General features: G+C 40.8%; 1 protein-coding gene across 1 annotated transcript in view; it reads left to right on the top strand.

Moving 5' to 3' along the window:
• DNAI4 (dynein axonemal intermediate chain 4) overlaps window positions 1-23,217 on the top strand; it is a 1,182,639-nt gene that overhangs the window by 450,181 nt on the left and 709,241 nt on the right. The window lies entirely within an intron of this gene.

Genomic DNA, 23,217 nt, shown 5'->3' with positions numbered 1-23,217 from the left:
TGCTCAACTGGGAGTAGGCTATTTGCTCAAAAGCTGTTCGGTAGAGTCTTTCTGCCAGGATTTTATCTGTGTGAGTTGTGTATTAAATTGTTATTTAAATGAGTTTTGCTTTGAATGGGGAATATAGTTAGGTTGAATGTGGTTATGTAATACTCCTGGAAGTCATTGACTTTAGGGTTAGGACTGGAGCTTGTGCTGGGGTTAGAGCTAAGTGTTTCAGGGATAGGTTTGATTTAAGAATAGGCTTAGTGTTACTTTAAGTTTATAGTTTGTGTTAGGTTGAGTTTAAGCTTAATTTTGTTGAAAGTGCAGTTTCAGTGAATTTGTTTTCCACTGAAAAAGTTTTCATTTTTTTCAGTTATCAGAACACAGTTAAGTTATCTTTCATGAGTTTGTTTCCATACAGATATCTTAGACCAAAGTGAACTTAGTGTAGTATGTGTAAAACTTGGTGACTTCAGTATGACAGCTTGAGTTTAAATAAGGTTGATAGTGATTTTTTTTGCTTTAGTTACTGTTTTTATGATTAACCCTATGCTTACAGTTGTGATTAAGGTTAGGTCACCGGAAGGGTTCATTTTAGGATTGGGATCAGGGTTAGGCTATAGGGTGTTATGTCCTTATATGTAGGGTTGGGATAATGTGTCTGTCTTAAGAAGTATGAATAATGCTGTGTATGTAACTGAATGTTGTGCATTTTCAATTATTGTCTTTTTAAGAAATGGCTTTCAGCTTATTTTCGTTTTCAAGCATTTAAACTCATTAAATTTTTTCATGAGTCTGTGTCAAAAAGGTGTCTTGTACCACTCCAACTGGCTAAATGATAGATTTCAGTTCAAATATATTTAACTAGATAATCTGCTGACTAGATGAGCAATCTAAGTCAAAAGAATTTAAGTCATGACATGGATCTGAGATAGTAAAAAAGTTAAGTTTGCTTTCGTACAGTAAAAATATAGTATGTTAATTATATATAATTGTTATGTTTATCATCTGAAGTTACGTATATGATATAATTCAATATGCTCATTACATACAGGAAAGTATGTTTAGAGAGGCAGGGTAACACCTTTGTTATCTGACAGTGATATATAGATGGAATGCATTTATAGTGGTGATGACACATTTAAATAGTATGTTTAGGTAGAAATCATTAAAGAATTTCAAGAGCTAAGATTATCATACTTGTATGTGATAGGGAAAAATGCATTGTAAAGAGATATAATTTTATGTGCAGTAATATTTTGTATAAGTACACACACACACACACACACACACACACACACACACACACACACACACACACACACACACACACACACACACTTCTAGAATAACCCTGAGTATGAATTTGAATACTCCATCTCTGTGTTAGAGATGCTTGGAACATATGTCAAAAATGCATTGTAAAGAGAGATATTTTTACATGCAGTAATATCTTGTATAAATGCACAGACACACACAAACACACACACACGCACACACACACACACACACAGACACACATATACATATACATATTTCTTCTAGAAGAACCCTGAGTATGAATTTGAATACGCCATCTCTGTGTTAGAGATGCTTGGAACATATGTCATTGTAATAAGGCAGTAGTAACTCTAGAGAAAGAACTATTTTGTTTTCAGAAAGAGATTTTAAGTTTACAGTTAGTCGGGAAGAAATCAAGCTTTTCAGAGTTCGGTGGATTCTCTGTAGAGAGGCACATCTGTTGAAGGACAGTATAGCACCAATGAACACTTTAGCTAGTGTAGTTTTCCTAACTAGAGAAAAAGATTGCATACCACCTGAAGGATGACTGCAAGCAACCAGAAAAATAGATGTAAGTTTATAAACTACTGACCTTTAGACAGGTCCCAAGGTTCACAACTTATTGCTAAACTTATGGTCAATGAGACCATCAAGAATCTCACACACATCACCCAATACTATTGGCAGACTAACAAGATGTAATAGACCTTAGAAAATCTTTGTTTTTTCAACAAGTGCTTGCATGCTCTTAGTGGGTGACACACTTGCTCAAAAAGGTAAATACTCTAACTCCTACTAGCTCAATCGTATTTAACTATTTAGGCCTCCCAATACCCAATCCCATTAAATTGTATATCCCTACTAGAGCCCTGACTCTAACCTTAAAACTCCCACCCAGTTCCAAACATGATTCCTTGTCCTGTAACCCTAAAACTCCACTGTCCCTCCCTATGCCTAAAATTAAAAGTTATGTACTCGCCATAAGTAGGCATCTTTGTTGTCCATTTTCATTCTTCCTCAATGAATGGGTTACAGATCAGATCCTTAGATCCAGCTCAACAGCATACTTTACTCTTTGGATTCAACTCTTTAGTTCCTCCCTGCACCCATAATGCCCTAGTCCATCCTCAGTACCTCAGATCTAGTTTGTTGCCATAAGATCCCCATACATTAGATAAAAAAAGGGATTGTTCAAAGAATAGGGCTCAAACCCATAACTGTAAGTTCCAATAATTAATCCAATGTGTTCCTCCAGAAGATTTTAGGAAGAGGGATAGAAGGGGGAAGTTGAGGAAGAATGAAATGGACAACAAAAATGCCTAGTTATGGTGAGTACATAACTTTTAAATGTGATGTTCTCCTTTTCATCCTTCCTCAATGAATGGGACAGAGTCCCCAGCTACGTTAATTTTGGATAGCCCTCATGGAAGGATATTTGTGAGAAACACTGAGTTAAAGCCAGCTGTGCTTCTGGATGATAGATCCAGTTAGTAATGAGTAACAAAGGTATAAGCATTGGACCATGTAGTTGCTGCACAAATATCAACAGAAGTTCTTGACCAAAAAGGAGAAGAAATGGCCATGGATCTTGTTGAGTGAGCTTTAGGCAGTTTTGATAAGGAAATGCCTTGTTGAGAATAGATTCAAGAAATGCAATCAGTTATCAATGTAAATTTAAAAACTGGATAACCCAGTTGATTTGATGAAAAAGATACAAATAGCTGATCTGATTTTCTGATTTGTTTCATTCTAAATAGATAAAAGCCTGTGCACATCCAGGAGATGTAGCATGTATTTTCCTTTGTTTGAAAAATTTGGAAAGAAAACCAGTAAATGAATGGATTGGTTAATGTTAGATTCAGAAATCACTTTAGTTAAAAAGGAAAGGCAGTGGGCAATGAGGATGACTGAGCTCTTCAGCTGGATTGCTTTCTGTAGAAATTTGGGGATCAAAGGAAGTGGAGGATATGCGTAAAGGAGACTTGATGGCAAAATGTGGACTAGAGCATCTCTCAGTGACTCCCCCTGAGGGGAGATCAGGGCAGAATACCTGCTGCATTTGTTGTTCTAGGGGGGATGCAAAAAGGTCACAACACTGTTGACCCAAAGATGGAAAATTTCTTCTGCCATTGATTGTTTTGGAGACCACTAGTGTGGCATCTGAATGGAACTGCTTAGTTTGCCTGCTAGTATGTTGGTTTTCCCTGGAATGTGCATTGCAGCTAGAAAGCAGTTGGTGGAGTTTGCCCATTGCCACACTTTCATACCCTCTCTGCAGAGAGGGTAAGACTGTTTCCCACTTGTTCGTTGATGTATCAGACTACAGACATGTCAGTCTGAATCACAAGAGTCCCTAGAGGAAGAGTATCTTGAAATTCCTGCAATAATAATAGGACTGTTCTCATCTTTAGGACATTGATATGCAAACTGGTCTCTTGAGGGGGGACCACATGCCTTGGACCAGTCTTCCCAAATAATGCCTCCCTACCCCAACTGAGAGGCATCCGTGGTCACCATGGCTAATGGTGGTGGTAGAACAAAGGGTCAGCCTAAATAAACTTTGTCTGACTGGATCATGTGGTATTTGCAAATTGGTATAAGCTTGACTGGAAAAGATAGGGGTTGTTAAAGAATAGACCATTGAATAGCTACAGTCCTTTGAAGAACATGCATATAGTATCGTGCTAAAGGAAGTAGTACTGTTGTTGTTGCCATATACCCCAGCACTTGAAGAATGAATCTGTCTGGAGGGGACGGATGGAAAAGAATCTGATGAACCTGAGATATGAGTCTGTCTGTGCAATGAGTTGGTAATGATGCAGTTTGCATTGTCATGTTCAGATGTGCAGCAATAAACTCCAGGTCTGTACTAGTGTCAGATTTGACTTGGTGTAATTGATTATTATTCTCAAGTGAGTGACAAATCTGGAACAAATAGTCCCTGGATTGTTGAAGGAGATGCGTGGAGGGGGTGGTGAGGAGCCAGTCTTCCAGATAAGGAAACGCTTGGAATCCTTTTAGTCTCAAGTGATCTGTCACTACTGCCATACATTTGGTAAACACCCTGGGGGCTGTGGTGAGTCCAAATGGTAGGGGTCTGAATTGGTAATGACTGGCTCTCAACTGAAAGCATACATATCTATGGGAGTGCCTGTTTATTTTGATATGATAATACATATCCTGAAGATCTACAGAGTACATCCAATCATCCTTGTGAAGAAATGGTAGAATGGACTGTACCCTGACCATTAGGATCTTTGACTTTTTCATGTACTGATTCAGTTTGCTTAGTTCCAAAATTGGTCTCAGGCCCGCTGTCTTTTTGGGCACTAAAAAGAAACGTGAGCAAGTTCCAAATCCTACTTGGTCAGGTGGGACCTCCTAGATGACGCTTTTGTCTAGCAGCTTTTGAATATCTTGGGCTACTGCCTTCCTCTGATTGGGTGGAACATTGAGAATCTTTTTTTCTTTTGTAAATTGGGGGTTTGGTGAAATGGTATGATGTAACCTCTGGATGTTATGTTTAGCACCCAAGTATCTTTTGTTATGGTAGCCCAGGTGTCTGGGTGCAAAGACAATTGTCCCAGCTGCCTCCAGTAGTGGGCAGTCAGGCAGCACTTCCAGAATGCTGATAGGGTCTGTCTTGAAAAGAATCACAGAAACCCTGACTTTGCAGGCCTCCTCTGCCTCTAGGGCAAAGTTTGCCATTAGAACTGCCTCCTCTGCCTCTGCAGGAGTTGCCTCTGTGTGGATCTTGGAAAGGACCCTGAGATTTGTGAAACCACATTTTTTTCCTCATTTCAGATTTCTAGAGAATGTCCGTTGAGGGGTAGAAAACTTGATTCCCACAGCAGACATGGTCTTTCCTTCTTGTTTTCTGCAGGTAAGCATGTTTTCACAAATGGACAAAACAAGGATAGTCCATCAAAGATGTCCTGAAAGGCTCTTCAAAGTCACATAGTCACCTCCAGGCATGTCTCCTTATGGCAATGCCTGAACCGGCCACCTGTGAGGCACCTTCATGTGCATGAGAAATCAACCTCATGGATATGTTGGAAACTGATAAGAGTGGCCAGCTGAAAAGATGATCTTTTGAAATTCTCTGCAGACATGGACTCAGAGAGAGAACATGACAGTTCTTTGGTCAAATCTCTCTGCATCCTTGTAAAATGTGCTAAATAGTTAAAGGAGCTCAAGGCAAATGTTCCTAAGGAAAATACTTAATTTCCAAATCTGTCCAGTGCCCTAGACTCTCTAATTGGCAGGTGGACAGGTAAGCTGTGCTCTGCTAGCTCTTTTTTAGTGGCCGTCATGGCCACCACCATAGCATCTACTGGTATTTCTTTGCTCCAGTGGGGTTTATCTTTAGGGGAAGCTAGGAATTTGTCAGGTTGGCACTGTATAGGCTCAATGGAATCGGGCTCCTTCCATACCTGGAGAGAGACTAAATCAATGAGCTCATCCACCAGGGGAGTCACTCAAGACATAGATGGGCCAGAACCAAAAGCTTCCAGAAATATTGATTCCTCTGGAGAGGGATTATCGGAAGACCAAGCACCTTTCTGTCTAAGGATCTGTAATATGTCTCCAAAGGAGACATCATCAGGTGGTGATCTGGCAGACCCTTCTCCCTTCCTTGAAATCAGTATCTTTAGTGAGAGATTCTATGTACCTCCCCTTGCATGTTCTCTTCTGATGGACCTCCTCGGGGGGGATGTTCAGGGGAGGTATCAGAAGAGAGAGGGAGTTCCTCTTCAGGGACTGACTGGAAAGTAATTGGAACTGGCTACCCTTGTGGAATAGGCCTGATGGACTCGGAGCTCAGAACTGAAGACAGAATAGGAAGTGGATCCGAGGGATTAGAGACTGGATCTCTAGAAAGAGAAAAAGCTCTTTCAACATCCTCAAAGGCAGGCAGACCTGGAGAAGCTATGGCCACTTGCATTGGATCTGAGACTTCCAGTAATGTAGATCACAACTCAACGGGATCCATGCCTGGAGGAGGGGACCGGCCCCAAGCTGTCCAGTGCCGAGGCTTCAATGAGCAAGCATAAATCTGAAATCTACATTAATGATTTATTCATAGAGGGAAAGATAGATATAGACATGTACAACTACATGATAGTGTTAACACCAATGGCACCCACAATGTTTGGGATCCCCAAAATCCATAAATGTTTATTTGACCCTCCACTTAGACCTATAGTTGATGGCAGGAATTCTGCTACATATCCATGTGCTAAAGTGATAGACAATATACTTAAAAAATATGTAGCAACAGAATAAGTAATATGTAAAGATTCATGGTCATTCCTGCAAAAAATTAATGAATTGAAGTATGACGACCCATACAACTTCCTTACAGTAGACGTAAAGGACTTATATACGTCAATACCACAAGCATTGGGCATAGAGTGGGTTAGTCAATTACTAAGGAAGAAAGGGGCTCCCCAGAATGACATCAGTCTAGTGGAAGAACTTCTAGACATAGTTCTATCCCACAATTACATTTATTTTAAAGGAAACTATTACTTGCAAAAAAGCAGAGTAGCCATGAGTTCCCCCCTGTGGCTCTAGTTTCGCGAATTTGGTTATGAGTTACTGGGAACATCAATTTGTACTCAATAAGGAAGGAATAGCCTCAAAAATAGTTTATTTTACATGCTTTTTGGGTGACATCTTTTTACTAATAAAAGGGAAACATGAAGAGGCACAAAATATCATTCATTATTTTAATGAGACTACAGACTTCTTAGTTTTTACATATAATTTTGACCCAAATGAAATAGCATTCTTAGATGTCCAACTTATCAAAAATTATGTTGAAAAGAGATACCAAGCAAAAATTTATAGGAAACCATCATATTCAAACACATTCTTGTGCTGTACAAGTGCACACCCTTGCCACCAAAAAGATTGGTGGTAAAGGGCCAATTAGTAAGGGCTGCCAGAATGGTGTCTACAGATGAGGACTTCCATAGTGAGCGCCAGTTTTTGAAGAATTATTCACAAAAAGAGCATACCTGAGTACTTTGGTTGATAAACTAATAGAAGACGTTGTGGAGAAAAGAATTAATGGTGTGTACATACCCATTCTGAGTATACAACACCCTACTGGGTTGATTGACTACTCTATGAATGATAGTCAGGTTTATATGGAAAATCAGGTCCAGGACACAATCATTTGGACAGGTATGAACCAAACTGATTTCACAATGAGCTATATTGCAACTTTTAACCTTGATTATCGACACAAAAAAACATATTGATAAAAAATTGGAATATTCTGTTAGAGGACAAACTAATAGTGGACAAATTGGGTACAGAACCAACATTCATTACTAGGAAGGGTAGAACACTCAAGTATATATCTGAAGGTGAGTACAGGATTCAGTCATATGCAATAGGGATGAAACAATGTGGTAGTTGCCCATATTGCAAATACATTCATGTAGGTGCATCACTGCAGATAAACAACACACATTTGAGTAACAGAAGAAAAGTTAATTGCAACTCCAAAATGAATGTATATGTAGCTAAATGTCAAAATTGTGATTCATTCTACATCGGTAAAACCAAGTGTAGAATGAGAGACTGCATATACGAACATATATATTGTATTAATAAACACAAACTGGACAATGCTTTAGCAAAGCATATAGAACAATATCCAGAACATGCATTTAAATTCTGGATACTTGATCAAGTGGACAGTAATCCAAGAGGGGGTCCATTCACCTTATTATTAGAAAAGTTGGAATTGCTCTGGCAAATTCGTCTCAGTGCTTATAACTTTCCAGGATTGAACGACATGTGTTCTATCACATGCTGTTTAAAACTGAAAAGCTTAATGAGATGAAATACTGTAGTAACAACATTATAGAAATTATGTTGTACTTATTATTTTTTTACTTGAAAATGTTTACAATGTAAGGTTAGATAAATGAGGAGACTCTTTACATTTTTACACAATTTTCTTATATGATTTTCAACATATTGCTGCTGCGATAAATATATTAATTTGCTTGTGAAATAAGGTAGTTTTAAAGAACAGGAAAATGCATATTATGTTCACAATGCTATTTTAACTACTGTTCCTTTAAATTTTAAGATGGAGAAACCAGCTGATTTTAATCACTTTTAAACATGACTATTTAAACTTGATTTTTGTAAATGTTAGTATCTGATGAAGTTCAAAGAAGTATTTGGACGAAAAGCACTTCATTAAACTTTGTGGATTCAGTCTTCAGTGAAGTTGCCAATTGTTTTTGTTTTAATTTCTCAGTTTTTTGTATCTTGGATTTTGGAGTTTATAAATCTGAAAATATCAGGGTAGATCCTGGCCCCACAGATATGATGCTGATGCTTTGGCTCCTGGACCCATTCCGATCTGAAGGATTAGGACTGCATCTGGTCAGGGATACTGTGAGAGTCAAGGAAGTGATTCTGTTTGGCTCTGACTCTGGACCTCTCAGAGCTGTCAAATTCTGGGCTCTGAAACCTAAAAATGTCTCTGAGAAGGAGATGATACTGTGTGAGTACTGGTCTGAAGACTCCCGGATCCAATAGGGGATGGAGCCGAGATGACACCCATCTGGATCTGAGCTGTGAGAAATTTTTGCATCATCCTATTCACATCCGCTTCAGAAAGACGTCTGGAGGACTTGGAGAATATGGTAGAATGTGACCTAAAGTGTTTTTTGGGAGTTTGTAAAAAGGGAGAATGGAGCCTAGGGGAGACTAGATCCAGAACAAATTCTGGACAGTGAGTTCTTGGCGTATGTGAAGTACTGCTTTTCAGGATCAAGGGCTTGAGATCTGAAACGTGAGCTGTGGGGCTTGCTGAAATAATGATCAGGTCCGAAGCTTTAGGATCCAAAGATTTTGGAACTGAGGAGTGCACCTTCAGGTCCAAGAACGTGGGATCTAAAATATTTGCAACTTTCAAAGGTGGTTCTGAGGAAGCCCTGGGAGACTTCAACAAACAGTGCTTTCTATGCTCTGAAGGGGTTTTAGAGCATTTACTGGGGATTTGAGCCCCTGAAGAAGATGCTGTTGAAGGAGGAAGAAGACCCTTCAATATCAGTTTGCTGCATCTATCTGCTAACGTTCTAATGTTAAAAGCAGCACATATAAAGTAGTTAGTGTTTAAATGAACTGCTCTGAGACAATAAACGCACTCCTTGTGGGCATCTGAGTTAGGGATTTTATGCCCACAGAAAGTGCGTTTTTTAAAGCCTATCAGCTTGTCACCCATGACAGTTTAAGACAGGTACGGTAGAGAGAAAAGTAAATTATCAATGTAGTTTATAGAGACTGCCTCTCATGCTTTATAAATAAATATATATAAGGAGGAAAAGAAAACAGAAATAAGGAAATTACTAGCAATGGTAATAAAGGATTACCCTTGTAAATGAAGGTAGAAGGGTAAGAAAGGAAGATTACCAATGATGGTAATGTGAAGAATATACTATAATAAAAATATAGTAACTAGTATGAAAGGAAGATCAGAATACTAAGAGGGAGGTATGCAGCAAAAGGGGAAAGAGTACGACAATAAAATATATTTTCAGTTACTAAAGAAACTTGGCAAAACACTTGAGAGAAGGCCCCTATGTCTCAGCACAATGGCAGCAAATGAGATCTGGGTACTGAGGATGGACTAGGGCATTATGGGTAGAGAGTGGAGCTTGAGAGTTGGATCCAAAGTCTAAAGTATGCAACCGAGTTGGATCCAAGGATCAGATCCAGAACCGATTTGTTGAATGAAAAGGACAACATTAGATTCTCTGATCCCTCCCTAAACCTAAATCTCCAGTTCTCCTCCTTAAGCCTAAATTCACTTCTCATTTCCTAACCTTAAAATCCCTCTGTTGTTCCCTAACCCTAAAATCTCATTCTTACTCCCTCTCTATAGCTGCTGCACTTACCTCATTTGAACTTGAATACTGTGTTCAGGTTAGGTGCAGCATCTACTTGCCTGAACTCATACTCACGTTCAAGCATGAGAGGCAGTCTCTATAAACTACAAGATACTTGAGTCCTTGTCTTCAAAACAGTGATCTTTAAGCACTTGGGACTTGAGCACTTGTAGTAAGACCAATTTGCTATGGCTAACTTTTCATGCTGTTGTATTATCCTTGCTTTAAATCTTCATTGTATATGTATTTTTAGCATAACTCTCAACAGTCCATGATTTTGTGGGATGTTCCTGAATTTGCCTCATATTTTTGTCCTGCCCCTTGTTAAAGAGTTGATTTTCTGGTAAATTACTGAGGATTAAAGTCAGTTAAGAATGCCATAAGTTAGAATGTCCTAATTTTTGTTGTTTATAAAAATGCAAAAATGTTGCTCCATTAACATCTAAAGAGAGTTAGGGTAATATTTAAAAATTGTCCCTGATTTTGAACCTTTGTCCTCTCATTTTTTTTGGTTTTATCCAGAATTTTTGAGCCAAGCACTTGAAAAGTGTGATCTGATGTTGTAATTTTCAATAATTCCTCAACTGTTGGGTTTGGATGCGATACTCTGATCCAACTTGGCCACTTCTTCCAAATGGTAGGATTTTTGAACTCCCAAGCTCCTCCCTTTACCCATAATGCCCCACCAACATAAAATATCTCAGATCTCATTTCCTCCATTGCGAAGAGACATGGAATATGAACTCTCAAGCATTAGAGTTTATATATTTGCTATTTTTTGCTTTAAGTGAGTTTAATTTAATTCAGTTTCTTGTTACAGATTTATATTTTGTTCTCTATACCTCCTTTGTACCCTTTTTTACCATTGCATTCTTTTTTTTTCTTCCAATGGCCTTTTCTCATACTCCTTGAGTACCTCCAAAGACCATTGTTGGTAGCTTTTCTTTCCCTTTTTCATCCCCTTTGTTTCTCTATAAAAAAATCCTGCTATATTTTTAAATATACATTTCTTATTGTATTGCTGTTGTAATTCATTATTGGATAGAAATGTTAGATTAACCTTCAGGCTTCAAAAAATGTGTTTCTTGTGGGCACACGTTTCCAGACTCTGATGCTCAAAGAGAATGTGTATACTGCTTAGACGCAAAACACTTGAAGGTAGAATGTGACATTTGTGCAGGCTTTAATTTTTGAGCTTTTTGACAGGATGACCAAGCTTATTCTGAGGGGTCTTCTTCCTTCCAAATCCTGTCATTCAATTGCTTGGGCTCAAACCCCTAAAAAAACAGGCAAAAAGGACAATTGTCTCACCAAGGACAAGGAGACTGATAAACAGGCCTAGTAATTGTCCTTCCACCTTGACCTTGACTCCTTCATTGGAGTTACCAGCAAAACTTTTGAAAAAGTCAGATCTGATTACTTCAGATCCAAAGTTTTGGATGAAAAGATTCCCTTGGATCTTTAGCCCCTTTTGCCTTTGGAGCCCATCTCTTCCAAACTACTTTCTCCGTTCCATGAGCAGTCACCTAGAAGACATTCTAGGCCCTCCTCAATGGCTTAATCACTCCAGTCTTCCAAGAGCCTATCTGAAGCAGATGTGGCTAGGATGATGAGGATTTCCTCAGGAAGCAGTTTCAAATGAGAGTCCTTTCAGCTCCAACCCCATTGGGTCTTGAGAGCCTGCATCATCCTACACCACCATTGATTTCTCCTTCTCCATTCCATCCTTTGGTTTTGGAGCTCATGGATCTGAAATCACTGGGGGTGTCTTCCTTGGATCCTAAGATCATTGCTTTTTTGATTCCAGTGGTTTCTCTGAGTTGACTGGCACTAAGCATCTTGGAGCTGGAGGACTCTTGAAACTAAAGTATTGGCACTGGCTCAGGGGCATTAGAGTTTACTCCAAAGTTTCAGAGTCATGTCTTAACCTCGGAACTTTGGTGTTAGATAGCTGGGTTCCAACTCCCTCCTCAGGTGAGGTGCCAATGGAGTGGCAGAGGCTGATGATCCGAGAGGGTCCAGTATCAGATCTGTCGGTTTCAGCTCTCCTACCTGCTCCACTTTTGATGTACTGAGATAGTCTTCTCTATGACTATAGAACAGATGACCTTGTCCTCCTCGGATCAGACTTCTTTATCTCATTCGGTTTTGTGTCCTGAGCCGCCATCATTTCGTCCACAGGGCCAGCATGTCTACGTTAGTCTCCAATCCACTCATAAGGGTATTATTAGCTCTTCAGTTACCTCCCCAGAGCATCTCACCTAGGACATCCCTTGGAAGAGAACATGCAAGAGGAGGCACTTAGACTCCTCACAGGAGTTTCTCACTAAGAACATTGATTTTGATGAGGGTGAGGTGGTCCCCCAGATCAACACCTGAAGATGCCTCCTTTGGAGACGTCTTGGAACTCCTTAAACAAAGAGGTGGTTGGTCTCCCGGTAACTCTTTCAAATCTTCCCAAGAGGAATTCGTGTTTATGGAGGCTTTCAGGTCTGGCTCATCTACCTCCTGGGTGACACCCCCAGCTGATGAGTTTGTAGACCTGGTCTCTCGGTGGGCATGGAAAATACTGGACACCATCAAGCCAATTTAAAAGAGACCAGATAAAATCCTTATACTTCCAAAAGACCATTTACACTGGAGTAAAGGAGAACCAGTGGATGCCATGGTTTTTGTGACAGCCACAAGAAAGGAATTGGTGGAACAGAGTTCCTCTGTCCACCCCCATAACAGGGAGACTAAGGCTCTAGGCATGTTTGGGAAGCATCTTTATGCTTCAGTGACCTTCGCTCTTAGGTCATTGAATTACTTGGCACATTTTACCAGACTTCAGAGAAATTTGATCAAGGAGCCTACCAAATCTCTTTCAGGATTCGTGTCCTCTGAGGAAGGGAAAATAATTTCTTTGCAGGTGGCTACCATTCAATCGATATTTAATTCATCCATGAGGTTAATCTCACATTCTGTGGAATGTACCTCACAGGTGGTGGGCTCAGGCATTTGCAGAACCATTTAAAGGAGAACCACACCCACAAATCAAAAAACATGCTCATTTCATCATGGTTTGGTGTTTTCTACATTTTAACACCACTTTGGGACTATTTACAAGTTTTAAAATATTTTTATATGAACTTTCTGAGTCTGACCACATGGGGCCTGGCATCTTGAAATAATTCTTATTGCTTACTCTGCCTCTAGATATTGCATAATGCAGTGCTTGTCTGTAAATAATTATATCATGCAGGCATCTTTCTTGCTAAAGCTCCTGTCACTGTATTGATTTTACATGCATACATTGCTGTCTTTCAGTCGGTTAGTTTTAAGTAACATTTCATGCCATTCAACGACTACTTAAAACACAAACAGTGCAAATGCCACAAAACAGACTTTCAAACTGCTTTCTACTGCTGCTTCTTTTTAGAATGGCTAAACTGCAGTTTTTTGTGAAGCCTGAATTGTTCTACTTTGGCTCATCTCCCATCCCCCTTCACACTAACTTCCCTAGCTGTCAAAGTGCTAAGGGTAATTTGAGCTGTTACCTGCTGTGATTTACAGGTCACAGCAGGAGACTTGACTTATGTACTGTTTCCTTGTTCTAGCCTTTACTTTCTGTATGGGTAGGGGAAGGACCAGGGAGAGGTGACCTCACAGCATGGGTGGGTTTTTAGGATGGTTGTGGTGATGTCAGTTTGGCCAGAAAACTACCTGTATTCAGTGGCCTTGATGACATCAATGAAATGGAGACTGCAGCAAGCTTTTCCAGGGTGTGCTAAAACTTTTTTGAAAGTGAAACTACCACAGTACAGTAAGGTACTGCTCTAGTGGAGAGAAGCAGTCAATTTAAATATTTAACTGCTGTATTGTTGTTTATTCATAGCAGGGACTGCAAATAGGAAAGAGAAGTTGAGCATTTAAAAAAAAGAATCCCATTGCTATCCTTTAAGTCTTCTTTTGTCAATATACCCTTTGTCGGAACCTCGCTTTTTTGGCCCCAAGGTAAAATACACACTCTCCAGATGCAAACAAGAAGGGAAGACCTTGTCTGCTGTAGGTGTACATTTTTCTACTGTTTAAAGGTCTTTCTCTAGAAACCAGTGAGGTGGTAGAAAGACATGGTTTAAGAAATTCCAGGGTCCTTTCCAGGAGTCACGTATAGATAGTTCGCCCAGAGGTGGCAGGGGGGACTCAAGTGGAAGTCGCCGTCCATGTGGCAGAGGTAGTCTGCATAAGTAGGGATTTAGAGCGTTCTTGAATGGAGGCAGGACTGTCCATCTCTGGAAGTAGTCAGGGGTCATGTATCCCTGCACCAGAGAGCCTAGCCAAGTATCACTAAAGATTCATGGGTTCAGAGAATAATATCCAAAGGTTATATTATATTATTTTCCCAATCCACTCCAGCAATTCCAAAGAAAATCCACAGTGTTCTACCCAGTCAGAGGGAAGAAGCTTCTCTAGAAATAAAAAAGCTGCAAAAAAATCATTCAAGAGGTCCCACCAGACTAGAGAGGGTCCAAAACTTACTCAAGATTCTTCTTGGTGAAAAAAAAGACAGGGGACTTGGGACCAGTTTTGGATCTCAGCAAACAAAATCAGTTACAGATGATCACAGTTCAGTTCATTCTGCCATTTCTACACAAAGGTAACTGGATGTGCTCAATAGAGCTTCAGTATGCATACAATAATATTAAAATGAACAGGCACTCCAGAAGCTACCGTCACTTCAGGCTGGCAGCCAGTCATTACCAGTTCAGAGCACAGCCCCCAGGGTGTTCACCAAGTGCATGGCAGTTGTAGCAGCTCACTTGAGACTTCTTGGATTCCGGGTGTTTCCTTATCTAGATGACTGGCTCCTGACAGCTCCCACCAGGTATCAATTGATTTAAAAAAGAGACTACTTGCTCTGTCTCTGCTCTCATCTGGGAATATTGATCATTTACAACAAATCTCAACTCACAGCAATTCAGAGTCTGGAATTCATTGGTGCTCATCTGAATACAGTCACTCAAATAGCTTCACTTCCTCTTTCTTGAATAGACACCATGCATTTCCAGGTCAAGAAGATAGTTCAGAATTCTTCCCGTCCACATAGACTGACACTTCAAACCTTGGGTTCCATGGCAGCAGCAATCACCCTGGCACCACTGGCCATGTTCCACATGAAAATCCTTCAATGGATCCTGGCCACTGAATGGTCATTGGTTTTCTAACTGTGGTAAAAACATTATTTCAAGATAGTGATTTTTCTCCATTACTGCAATTACAAAACTACGGAAGCTCAATTACACTGAAATCCATCACTGCACATTTACTGATGGGTAAATGTCTCAAGTGTAAGTTACAAAGTAATACTCTTTACCAATAGCTGAAGATAAAAACAGTGGAATAGTTGGTGTAAGTATAACAGAAAAGACTGTATCTTAGCAAATCTTACAGAAATCTTCCAAGCTTGCAAAAAGTGAAACAGAGAGGATGAATCATGAGAAAAACATGTATAATTTTCATCATGTAGGTTCCTGTACCATCATCAGTGAATAAATATTTCAGACATGGGGCTTAACATACTGCTTTACATGTCTTCAGACTCTTATAATTGTTATATCAAATACTAAGTGTTATTTAAGTTTAGGGCTAACATTTGTTTTGAAGGTTAACCATCACTGACAGCATATACCGCTGTTATGCAATTGTGCCCTCAGTTGTATTATGCCGTCACTTTATTGACCCCGCCCACTGCCAGAACAGCCAGGGGAAGGTGGGTCCTAAATTGAAATGTTGCCCAGTTTTGTTTAACTTATGTATACAGCAAGGACACCAGCAGACATATGATCTGATGTTGTTAGTCTTCATTTATCCTTAGTTCAGTTCCTGGGTTCAGTTCCAGTCCCTCGGAACTGACTTGACCATTATACAAAGCTTGTACCAGCCAAAAACTCTCAAGCTAAGGCTCTACCCATACTGCCTCTCTTGCCAATACCTGAGATCTCATTTGCCGTATAGAAAATTGGACATGTCAACAGATGCTGTCAGCTAAGTGCCTAAAAATGTTCTTCTTGTTCTAATTATAATAGTTTATAACCTTTAAAGTCATTACTAGTTACTGTTGTTGATATCTTTTTGAGTGAGTGACCCTTTTCAGAGCTTTCTACTCTCCTTTTTACCTTACAGTAATTCTCTTTCCATTGTTGGTAATAGGCCTCCTCTTACCGTTGATAATATTTAATACCAACATTAGTATTTTTTCTTCTGCTTTTCTTTTCTTTCCCTTACCAATTTGGGTATTTTTCTGATACCATAGTTGATATATCCTAAAAAAAAAAAAAAAAAAAAAAAAAATATATATATATATATATATATATATATATTTTTTTTTTTTAATTGTTCTCCTTTCTCTCCTCTTCTACGAGCATGTGTGTTTGTGTGTGTGTGTGTGTCTACATGTTCTGTGTCAGTAATTGGCAACATGTCAGGGAAACAAAAAGGAACCTCCGAGTTTAAAGTGTGTAAGGACTGTGGAAGAAAGATACCCAACTCTGATCGGTATCTTTCTTGCGTCTACTGCCTAGGTGTCCCTCACTTGGAAATTCCTTGTAATATCTTTAAGGGCTTTAGCGCCTGAACTCATGCAGAGACGAAATAAATTAATTGTAAAAGGCTTATTAAAGTCTCTTTTGGTGAAGCTCTATCTGAGGTGGAGACTTCAAAATCTCCAAAGTCTGATACAAAAAAATGGAGTCATTCAGTACCGTCTTCCCCGAAGGTACATCACTCAAAATCACAAAAATCCCAGGTTCCGACAGTCTCTTCAGAACCAAAAGCAAAAATACCTAAAACATCGCCAACTTCTGCTTTGGGACTGAAGTCAACTAAATCAGCATCGGTTCTGTCAGCTACTGAACCATCTCAAACCACTTCAGCACCGACCGTAACTTTGGCGCTGATGACCTCTTCAGCACTGACAATAGTTACATCTACACATTCAGTTCCATCTTTTCCTTCTATAAAACAGACCATGGTGCCGAAGTTCAATGTTTTAAATATACCCTGGACTAGATATTCCCCTTCAATAGACCCCTTTTTGGGTCAGCAACAGATCAGAGTCCCCTTCTAGAATGTCAATCCATTCCTCCAGGAGTCTCTCAGAAATGGATGTAGTCAGATTAGTGAACCAACTTTTGGCAGCCAGAGGCCTACTTGTACCCTCACAGACCTCCTTCCCTTCTGGAGCTGAGGCTTATTCTTCCAGGACTCCTACATATATTCCTTCCTTCCTTCAACCTCCTCCCAGGTGTTGGAGCCCATTACTTTGATGCTCCTGGTGCCAACTGCCCCAGTGCCACTGGTGGACCTCACCTCGGTGCCGGAATCTACTCTGTGGACTTTGTTTACTTCAGAACTGTCACACCCACGGGACTGAGACTTGGTTGTCAGTTCCGAGATCCTTAGAGCATTTCTGATTGTTTCTGTGGAACCATCTATGGCTTTCAGGACCATGGCAGTTTCAAGTCCTCTCTCAACTCCTACTCTGGGAGGTGGCTCATCTGAGCAGGGTGTGACCCCGGTTCCGAAGGTGTCTTTCATAGTTCTGGGCTCCCATCCCTCTTCGGGTGGGCTTGCCTTCCAGATTATGGAGAGAGCTTTGGCCTCAGCAGACTCGCAGTTGGCTCCATCCCTGTAGTGCCATATTTTTGTCCCCTCAGGTTCGCAGCTGCCACAGTCTGCTATGTCTGGACAATAGGCACAAGAGCTGCAATATACCCTGGTTCAGGGTTCCTCCCTCCTCAGAGTCCTCCTCAGAATTTCCCCCTGAGGAACCACTCCATAAGAGAATGTGCAGGAGGAAGCACCTGGACTCTCCAGAAGAACCAATCACTGAGGATACAAATTATGATGAAGGGGAAGGGTCCCCATGGTCACCCTGTCTCCTTTGGAGACATCCTGGAAATACTGAAACAGAGGGGTGATTGGAAGTCCTCAAACTCATCCTCTGAGGAATCTGTTTTCTTGCAAGTTTTTTGTGCCCGTCCATCTACTTCTTGGGTGACCCCACCCACTGATTGTCCAGCGAGTGTGGAAGGTTTCTGACACCATAGAACCTATTCCCTGAAGACTGGATAAGATTCTTTCCACCCCAGAGGATCAGCCCCATTGGTCTAAGAGTTTAGCAGTGGATGCCGTGGTGGTGGTGGCCACCAAAAAGGAACTCACCAAAGAGAGTTCAACTGTCCATCCTCTAAACTGAGAGTCACGGATGATGGACAGATTTGGGAATTGGGTATTTGCTTCATCGACCTTCTCTGTTCATTTCTTGAACTTTTTGGCACACTTCACCAGACTCCAAATGGATCTGATAACTGAGCTTTCAGACACCCTAGCAGTATCAGTGTCTGAAGAGGTTCAAGATATGATTACCTCTCAGCTTGCCACCCTGGAGTCGATCTTGAATTTGTCTGTGTGGCTTATTGCCCATACAGCCAAAGGGACATTTAGAGCAGCAGGTACAGGCATTGCTATTAGGTGCCATGCCTGTCTGCACTTGTGTGATTTTGCGAACCCCTTCAATTCTTCCTTTGTCAGTGCTCCTGTTGATGCTACTTCATTGTTTGGCTCCAAAGTTAGAGACACGTTAGCCGGGTGTGAAAATGATGGAAAGACCCTTTCTGCTGTGGGCGTGCATTTTGTACGCCACGACGACCTTACTCCAGGAATCAGAGGAGTGGAAAAATGTGGTTCAAGAAGACCCAAGGGCCTTTTCAGGACACATATGGCAAGTATTCCCCCCTAGAGCAGTGGGGGAAACTCTTCTGGAAGATTCCCCTTCCATGGCAGAGGGCGTCCATGTAACTAGGGCTCCAGAGATTCCTTTTCTAGGCAACCCTACCAGCGCTCCTGAGCGGAGGCCCAATTGCTTACATTTGGAAGCAGTTGGGAGGAAGATTTTCTCTGCACCACTCAGCCTGGCTCACAATAACATCAGATTCCTGGGTGCAGACTATAATTACCAGAGGTTACCGTATTCCCTTCATTCTTTTCCCCAAACCCCAAAGGCGAATCCCCAATGTTCCACCCAGTCTGAGGCATCTAGCAGCACTAAAAATTCAAAAGCTGCTTCAAAAAAGAGTCATCCAAGCAGTCCCACCACACCAGCTAGGATCTGAATTCTACTCAAGATTCTTTTTAGTAACAAAGAAGACGGGACTGGAGACCAATCTTGGATCTCAGCATATTGAACAATTTTGTGCACCAGACAAAATTCTGGATGGTCACTGTTCAGTCTATCCTTCCCTTTCTAGAGAAGGATGAATTGGTGCGCTCTATAGATCTTCAGGATACGTATTACCACATAAAGATGGACAAGCACTCCGGAAGCTATCGCTGCTTCCAGCTAGGAGACAGTCATTACCAATTTGAGCACTGCCCTTCAGCCTCACCACAGCCCCCAGGATGTTCACTAAATGCATGGGAGTCATAGCAGCTCATTTGCGACTACAGGGATTCCATGTGTTTCCATATCTAGATGACTGGCTCCTCACTGCCCACTCCAGGCATCTACTGCTTTGTGCCATAGACTTTGCTCTACATCTTTCTTAAACTTTAGGCATTTCAATCAACAAAGAAAAATCACAACCATCTCCCACGCAAGATCTAGAATTTATTAGAGCAAGACTAAATACAATATCCTGTCTGGCCTCCCTTCCTCATCACAGGTTGCTAAAGCTTAGATCGCAACTACAAACGATCCTCTCCCAAAACAAAGTTCCTGCTTGTCTAGTACTTCAACTTCTCAGATCCATGACAGCAACAATAACATTAGTTCCCCTAGCAAGGTATCACATGAGACTGCTTCAATGGCTCTTGGCGTGACAATGGTCACTTCTAACACACCCCATATCCCATCCAGTTTTAATAATTCTCTACAAAAAGGATTTATCTTGGTGGATGAAGCCAGAAGAAAATTTATGGAGCTGTCCTTTTTCCCCCTCTCAGCCCAAGGCCATAGTGACCACTTCCCAGATAGGGTGGGAGGCATTCTGTGGGAAAGGCAGTCCAAGGCACTTGGTCCCCACAAGAGGCCAATTTGCACATCGATGTTCTAGAACTGAGAGCAATGCTTTTGGCATTGCAAGCATTTCAGTCTGCTGCCTTTCCTTCAGGGACAATTGCTATCCAGTCAAACAACTTGTCCGTAGTCTGGTATGTCAACAAACGGGGGAACCAGATCCTACCCTCTGTGTCGGGAAGCCCTAAGGGTTTGGCAATGGGAAATTGCCTCCAACCATGATAGCAATGCATGTCCCGGGGAACTCCAACATGATTGCAGACAAACTGAGTAGGTGTATCCTTCTGCCTGACGAGTGGTCTTTCAATCCCAACATAGTGATGAAGATCTTTCACTGATAGGGTCAGCATTGCTGTGATCTGTTCATCCCTCCCATAAACTACAAATGCAGCAGCTACTTTGCTCTAATTCCCCCTCGTGGGAAGTCTCTGAGAGATGCACTTTTTCATGATGGGCCCCGGGACTTCTGTATGCCTTTCCCCCAATTCCACTAATTCCTCAGTTTCTGAGGAAAGCCCAATGGTTGAGAAGCAAAGTGATTCTCATTGCACCTTACTGGCCCCGTTAAGACTGGTTTTCCTTTCTTTGGCCTCACCTGGTTCACTGTCCATGGACTCTGGATCCTACTCTGGACCTGCTGTCTCATCCTCAGGGTTTGGTACATCCCAGCCTTCAACATCTCAAGCTGACAGCATGGTTTTTCCAATTCCAGAAATTGCCAGGCAGAATAGTGTGTCCTCCTCAATGCAGAAGATAAGGTTCTGAAATACTTAGCCACTTTATTTCAGTTGGGAGCCACAAAGTCTAGAATTAAGGTACATCTATTAATTTTGAATTTTCATAATGGTTTTGATGATCATTTTTTGATGTCTCATTGTCTATGCAAAATTTTTCTTAAATGCATTCAGCACTTAAAACCCCCTTTTAAAGATCCAGTAGCTCCTTGGGATTTAACTTTTATCTTACAATGTTTAGTTTGTCAGCCCTTCAAGCCAGCAGCCACTTGTGACCTCAAGTTTTTATCTTCCTAGTAGCTATCAGATCTTCTAGGAGAATTTCAGTTACAAGCTTTGTGTGTGAACCACCCATATATCATCTTCCACAAAGAAAGAGCATCACTTTGAACCAATCCCTCCTTCCTTCCAAAAGTTGTGTCAGAGTCCAATATCAACCACACTGTAGACTTACCAGTCTTCTTTCCAAATTTTTCAAACAAAGAAGAGTACTGCTTGCATATGTTGGACGTCCACAGACAATTACACTTATTTGGACAGAACAAAATCCTCTAGAAAATCAGACCAACTATTTCTATCCTTTTCAAGTACCAGATTGGGCAAACTGGTATCAAAGGTCATCTTGTCAAAATGGTTAAGAGACTGCATTACCTTTATATACAACCAGAATAAACTCAAACTACCAACAAAAGTTAGAGTTCATTTTATGAGCTCTGTCTCTCCTTCAGTGATCTTCCTTTCTAGAGCTTCTATGAAAGACATATGCGCAGCTGAAGACATATGCGCAGCTGCAACTTGGGCCACCCCACATACCTTTATCACTCATTACAAATTGGACATGGTCTCCAGGGGAAGAGCATCCTTTGGCTCTATGGTGCTCAGGAATATCCTTCCTTAGGGCCACCCAGGATCTAAAGTAGCTGGGGACTCTGTCCCATCAGTCAAGAATAAATGAATATTGACAACATCAGATAAAGAAGTTATGTTTTTACCATAATGTTCCATCTGTGCTGTCAGTCTTCATTCATTCTTGACATCCCACCCTCCTACCCCCTCCTAAAGACTCTTGAAGGTTCGGAACTAATTCTGGGATTTCATAGGGTTGTTTCTCAGACAGAGCTTCAATATTTTCTTAACTGATAGGAAAACTCAATCTGATGTAATGGGAAGAGAGGCAGTACGGGTAGAGCTGTAGCTCGAGAGTTTTTGGCTGGTGCGAGCTTTGTATAACAGCCGAGTTGGTTCAGAGGGATCGGAACCAAATCCATCAGTCAAGAATAAATGAATATCGACAACACAGATGGAATGCTATGGTAAGAACATCATTTCTTTTATGTACACTATAGTGTACTTGTGCGCAGCCAGAGAGGTAGCAAATGCAAAGAAAAAATATAAGCATTAAAGGGACAATCTCATCTTTCAGAATTCAGACCAGGCTTTAGTTTTTAAGGGCAGTGCCAGTGTTTATTAGCCACATGCACTACGTAGCATCATCACCATGCTCTCCACCCCTCTATCACTTCACTGTAAATGAGTGCTGATTATTCTGTCTCTGTTATGTTTATATTCCCATGAGGAAACACACAGCACATTACATTTTGTTGGATGTGGTCTCCTTAGCTCCTAACTGAAATACCTAAATGTAGCAATCATTGGAATAGCATTTAAATATATGCAGAGTATAAATTTTAAAAGGGTGGTTCAGCAATTCTTTCTTTATTTACAAGTTATAATTTTTAGAAAAAAAATAATCACAGAACTATGACTTTAACAGTGATTTCAGAGCTTGCAACACTTTTAAAATGGCAGTTATACCTGTGTGTGTGTGTGTGTGTGTGTGTGTGTGTGTGTGTGTGTGTGTGTGTGTGTGTGTGTGTGTGTGTGTGTGTGTGTGTGTGTGTGTGCATGCATGCATGTATGTCTGTATGTAACTGTGTGAGAGAGGGAGAGAACTCTTTGATTGTAGTCAACAGTTGCTCATAGAAATGTTTAGCTGTTGGCATACAGCAAGCATAGTCACATTATTGCTTCACTGCTGAAAAAGCACAAATAAAACTTTCATTCATTCTCCAATTATATATGTTATCCTAATCAGGGCTGCAGTAAAAGCATAATTAGGATAAAGCAGGTAACGGGTAAACATTACCTTCCCAGGCTGCATAACTGTTAAAATGTTCTTTTCCCATTCACCTGCCACTTGCAAGAATACTGCAGTTTTGTCTTTTAATTGTGGTAAGTC

The sequence above is a fragment of the Protopterus annectens genome, chromosome 10.part0 (assembly GCF_019279795.1).
Source record: "Protopterus annectens isolate FY-2018-M chromosome 10.part0, PAN1.0, whole genome shotgun sequence".
In the NCBI taxonomy this organism is placed as follows: Eukaryota; Metazoa; Chordata; order Ceratodontiformes; family Protopteridae; genus Protopterus; species Protopterus annectens.
The sequence above is the reverse complement of the archived record's forward strand: the minus strand, read 5'-3'. Positions and strand labels throughout refer to the sequence as shown.